The sequence below is a fragment of the Trachypithecus francoisi genome, unplaced genomic scaffold, assembly GCF_009764315.1.
Source record: "Trachypithecus francoisi isolate TF-2019V2 unplaced genomic scaffold, Tfra_2.0 Lachesis_group4, whole genome shotgun sequence".
Lineage (NCBI taxonomy): Eukaryota > Metazoa > Chordata > Mammalia > Primates > Cercopithecidae > Trachypithecus > Trachypithecus francoisi.
Window position 1 is genome coordinate 118,991,020 of NW_022681469.1, and position 6,000 is coordinate 118,997,019.

Here is a 6,000-nt window from a genome sequence, read left to right on the forward strand (position 1 = left end):
AAGAGATCCTCCCATCTCAGCCTCCCAAGTAGCTGGACCCACAGGTGCATCCACCACACCTGGCTAATTTTTTTTGTTTGCTTGTTTGAGACCCCAGAACACAGAGCCCAGAAAAACAGGAAAATGTACAAAAGAACAAATAGATTAACATAGAAGCATATTTTATGTTGTTAAAAGATCATGCTGATGACCAGGAAGGGAAATGTCTGGAGTGGGCCAAAATGGACAAGTCCAAGAGGAGGCAGCAATATAGGAGTCTTGCTCTGTCACCCAGGCTGGAATACAGTGGTGCGATCTCGACTCACTGCAGTCTCTGCCCCCTGAGCTCAAGCAATTTTCCTGCCTCAGCCTCCCAAATAGCTGGGATTACAGGTGTGTGCCACCACGCCCAGCCTAATTTTTGTATTTGTGGTAGAGACGGGGTTTCACCACATCACCCAGGTTGATCTCAAACTTCTGAGCTCAAGTGATCCTCCCACCTCAACCTCCCAAAGTGTTTACAGGCGTGAGACACTGAACTTAGCTTCTTTTTTTTTTCTTTTTTAAAAGACAGGGTTTTACACTGTCATATCCAGGCTGGAGTGTGAAGTGCAGGGAAACAATCATAGCTCATTATAGCCTTCAACTTCCTGGCTCGAGTGATTCTCCTGCCTTAGCCTCCTGAGTAGCTGGGACTACAGGTGTGTACCACCACACTGGCTAATTTTACATATTTATTTATTTTAGTTTTAGAGATGGGGGTCTCACTATGTTGCCCAGTCTGACCTTCAACTCCTGGGCTCAAGCGATCTTCCCTCCTCAGCCTCTGGACTAGATGGGACTACAGGTGTGCACCACTGTGATTTACATTTATTTTTATTTTTATTTTTGAGATGGAGTTTTGCTCTTGTCACCGAGGCTGGAGTGCCATGGTGCAATTTCGGCTCATTCAACCGCCACCTCCTGGGTTCAAGTGATTCTTCTGGCTCAGTCTCCTGGGACTACAGGTGTGAGCCACCACACCTGGCTAATTTTTTGTATTTTTTGTAGAGACAGGATTTCACCATGTTGGCCAGGCTGGTCTCAAACTCCTGACCTCAAGTGATCCACCCACCTCCGCCTCCCAAAGTGCTGGGATAATAGGTGTGAGCCACCATGCCCAGCCAATTTACATTTTTTTCTTTTTTTTAGACGGAGCCTTGCTCTGTCTCCCAAGCTGGAGTACAGTGGCGCCATCTCAGCTCACTGCAACCTCCGCCTCCCAGGTTCAAGCAGTTCTCTGCCTCAGTCTCCCGAGTAGCTGGGATTACAGGCGCCTGGCTAATTTTTGTATTTTTAGTAGAGACGGGGTTTTCCCATCTTGGCCAGGCTGGTCTTGAACTCCTGATCTCATGTGATCTGCATTTCTCGGCCTCCCAAAGTGCTGGGATTACTGGCGTGAGTCACCGTGTCCGGCCCGATTTACATTTTTAAAGGACTGTCTGGCTGTGTAGAAGAAGGTGTGAAGCCGGTGAAACCCCATCTCTATAAAAATACAAAAAATTAGCCGGGCGTGGTGACGGGTGCCTGTAGTCCCAGCTACTCGGGAGGCTGAGGCAGGAGAATGGCGTGAACCTGGGAGGCGGAACTTGCAGTGAGTCGAGATCGTGCCACTGCACTCCAGCCTGGGTGATGAGTGAGATTCCATCTCAAAAAAAAAAAAAAAAAAAAAAAAAGAAGGTGTGAGGCAGATTAGAGGGGAAGTGGAGGAGAAGCGGCAAAATCAGGAAGCTATTGTAGACATTCAACTGAGACATGATGGTCACATGACTGGAAGGTGGCTGTAGAAATAGGGAAGGAAAGATAGATCTGGGATGTATTTTGGAGTTAGAATCAACAGGATTTGATGAGGAATGGGATGGGTAGGGAGGAAGATGGTGGTGAGGGAGAGGAAGAAACCAAGGACAACTCCCAGGTTTCTGGATTGAACATGTGGGTGGTGAGTAGTTGCGTTATTTACTGAGATGGGGAAGATGGATTTTTGTTTGTTTTTTTCCACTCTATAGGATGCAAGTAAGGAGACTCTAGAGTGTCCACTTGGGACATTCTAGCAGTTACCGAATGTCAGTAACAAACTTAGATGTGCAATGAAATTATTATTGTTATTATTTATTTATTTATTTATTTATTTGAGACAGAGTCTCGCTCTGTCACCCAGGCTGGAGTGCAGTGGCACGATCTCGACTCACTGCAAGTTCCGCCTCCCAGGTTCACGCCATTCTCCTGCCTTAGCCTCCCGAGTAGCTGGGACTATAAGTGCCCGCCACCATGCCCAGCTAATTTTTTGTATTTTTAGTAGAGGCGGGCTTTCACCATGTTAGCCAGGATGGTCTCGATCTCCTGACCTTGTGATCTACCTGCCTCAGCCTCCCAAAGTGCTGGGATTGCAGGCGTGAGCCACCACGCCCGGCCGCAATGAAATTATTTTCTGTAATTTATCTTAGCTTTCACCCTAATGCTGTAGGGGCCAGCCCCTCCACACCTGCGGGTATTTATTGTCAGGTGGGATGAAAGACTGAGAACAGAAATAAGACACAGAGACAAAGTATAGAGAAAGAACAGTGGGCCCAGGGGACCAGTGCTCAGCAAACGGAGGACCCGCACCAGCACTGGTCTCTGAGTTCCGTCAGTATTTATTGATTACTATTTTCACTGTCTCGGCAAGGAGAATGCGGCAGGAGAACAGGGTGAGAGTGGGGAGAAGGTCAGCAGGAAAACGTGAGCAAAGGAATCTGTGTCACAAATAAGTTCAAGGGAAGGTCCTGTGCCTGGATGTGTACTTAGGCCAGATTTATGCTTCTCTCCACCCAAACATCTCAGTGTAGTAAAGAATAACAGAGCAGCATTGCCACCAGCATGTCTTGCCTCCAGCCACAGGGTGGTTTTCTCCTATCTCAGAATAGAATGAATGTACGATAAGGTTTTATACAGTGACATTCCGTTTCCAGGGACATGAAGGAGATGGAGGCCTTCCTCTTATCTCAACCACAAGAGGCCTTCCTCTTTTACTAATCCTCAGCACGGACCCTTTACGGGTGTCAGGCTGGGGCATGGTCAGGTCTTTCCCTTCCCACAAGGCCGTATCTCAGGCTCTCTCAGTGGGGGAAAACCTTGGACAATACCCAGGCTTTCTTAGGCAGAAGTCCCTGCGGCTTTCCGCAGTTCATTGTGCCCCTGGTTAATCGAGAATGGAGAATGGTGATGACTTTTACCAAGCATACTGCCTGTAAACATATTGGTAACAAGGCACACATCCTGCACAGCCCTAGATCCCTTAAACCTTGATTCCACACGGCACATGTTTCTGTGAGCACAGGGTTGGGGCTAAAGTTACAGATTAACAGCATCTCAAGGCAAAACAATTTTCTTAGTACAGATCAAAATGGAGTTTCTTATGTCTTCCTTTTCTACATAGCCACAGTAACAGTCTGATCTCTCTTTCTTTTCCCTACACAGTGCTCTATATGTTTGAGATACCCCTGAGATATTAGAACAGTTACCACTTATGGAATGCTTAACAAATGCCAAGCACTGTTCTTGTTACCAAAACACCAGGAGTTCAGGCTAGGTCCTGCTGCTTGCTGCACAGAAAGTCAATCACTGAGACATTTATTGCCATGGAAGAAGGCTTTAATCGGGTGCTGTGGCTGACATGGGAGATTGGTCTCAAATCTATCTCCCTGATTGACTGAAGTTAGGGTCTTATATAGCAGGGAACAATTGTAACCATGTATAGGAAAACAGGAACTCGGGACGGGTTAGGAAGCAATCACGATGAATGAGGGGCCCGGCATTTCGTTGTCTAGATGCCATGATCTGGTGAGTTTCAGTTATTTGATACATTTTGAGAGGGCTGACAGTCATTTCCTGAAGAAGGAACTCAGACAAAGTAAATGTAAGTCTCAAGCTTTAAGACCAGAAGGGTTGACAGGCACCATGGCTTATGCCTGTAATCCCAGCACTTTGGGAGGCTGAGGCCGGTGGATCACTTGAGGTCAGGAGTTCGAGACCAGCCTGGCCAACACAGTGAATCCCCGTCTCTACTAAAAATACAAAAATTAGTTGGGCATGGTGGTGGGTACCTGAAATCCCAGCTCCTCAGGAGGCTGAGGCAGGAGAATCACTTGAACCTAGGAGGCAGAGGTTACAGTGAGCCAAGATCGTGCCACTGCACTTCAACCTGGGCAACAAGAGTGAAACTTCGTCTTGAACAAACAAACAAACAAGAAAACAAAGTACTAGGATTATAGGCATGAGCCAACACTGTGTCTGGTTTATCTAAGATTTTCATAGCTAGAGAGAAGTTAATGCCTGGCTTCACAGTTTCAAAGGACAGGCTGACTGTTGTTTGGGGTAATGCAGCTAGTGACTTGAAGTTAAAGCCAGCCGAGCGCGGTGGCTCAAGCCTGTAATCCCAGCACTTTGGGAGGCCGAGATGGGCAGATCACGAGGTCAGGAGATCGAGACCATCCTGGCTAACACGGTGAAACCCCGTCTCTACTAAAAAAATACAAATATCTAGCCGGGCGAGGTGGCGGGCGCCTGTAGTCCCAGCTACTCTGGAGGCTGAGGCAGGAGAATGGCGGGAACCCGGGAGGTAGAGCTTGCAGTGAGCTGAGATCCTGCCACTGCACTCCAGTCCCGGCGATAGAGCGAGACTCCGCCTCAAAAAAAAAAAAAGAAAGAAAGAAAGAAAAAGTGAAGTTAATGCTCCTTTGCCATTCTGAAAATCCCAGGGCCCTTAAGAATTACATTAAATTGGCCAGGTGTAGTGGCTTACACCTGTAATCACAGCACTTTGGGAGGTTGAGGTGGGTGGATCACCTAAGGTCAGGAGTTCGAGACCAGCCGGACCAATATGATAAAACCCCGTCTCTACTAAAAATACAAAAATTAGCCAGGTGTGGTGGCAGGCACCTATAATCCTAGCTACTCGAGAGGCTGAGACAGGAGAATCGCTTGAACCTGGGAGGCAGAGGTTGCAGTGAGCCGAGATCGCGCCATTGCACTCCAGCCTGGGCAACAAGAACAAAACTCTGTCTCAAAAAAGAAGAATTACATTAAATCTACTCTGCCTGTGCTCTAGAAATGAAACAAAGGAGCTTAGATGACTGCACATCTGTTTACGAGATGGTTTGGTGAATATTTGAAGCCCACTGTTGACACCTCCTGCTCAGGAAAAAAAAAGATTCTGTTCAAAATATTATTGTTCACTGACAACGTACCTGGTCACCCAAGAGCTCTGTTGAAGATGTACAAAGAAATTAATGTTGTTTTCATGCCTGCTAACAACACATCCATTCTGCTGTTCATGGATCAAGGAGTAATTTAGACTTTTAAGTCTTATTATTTAAGAAATGCATGTTGTGAGGCTGTAGCTGCCATAGACAATTATTCCTCTGATGGATCTGGGCAAGGTAAATTGAAAACCTTCTGGAAAGAATTCGCCATTCTGGATGCCATTAAGAACATTCAGGGTTCATGGGAGGAGGTGAAAATACTCACATTAGCAGGAGTTTCGAAGTGAATTCCACCCTCATGGATAACTTTGAGGGGTTCAAGACTTCAGTGGAGGAAGGAATTGCAGATGTGGTGGAAATAGCAAAAGAACTAGGATTAGAAGCAGAGTGTGAAGATGGGACTAAATTGCTAAAATCTCATGATCAAACTTCAACAGATGACAAGTTGTTTCTTTGTTATGTTTTATTTTTTTTTTGAAACAGAGTCTCGCTCTGTCACCCGCTGGAGTGCAGTGGTGTGATCTTGGCTCACTGCAACCGCCGCCTCGTGGGTTCAAGAGATCCTCATGCCTCAGCCTCCTGAGTAGCTGGGATCACAGCCGTGTACCACCATGCCCTGCTACTTTTTGTATATTTTTTAGACAGGGGGCTTCGCCTTGTTGGCCAGCCTGGTCTCGAACTCTTGGTCTTAAGTGATCCGCCTGCCTTGGACTCCCAAATTGCTGGGATTACAGGCATGAGC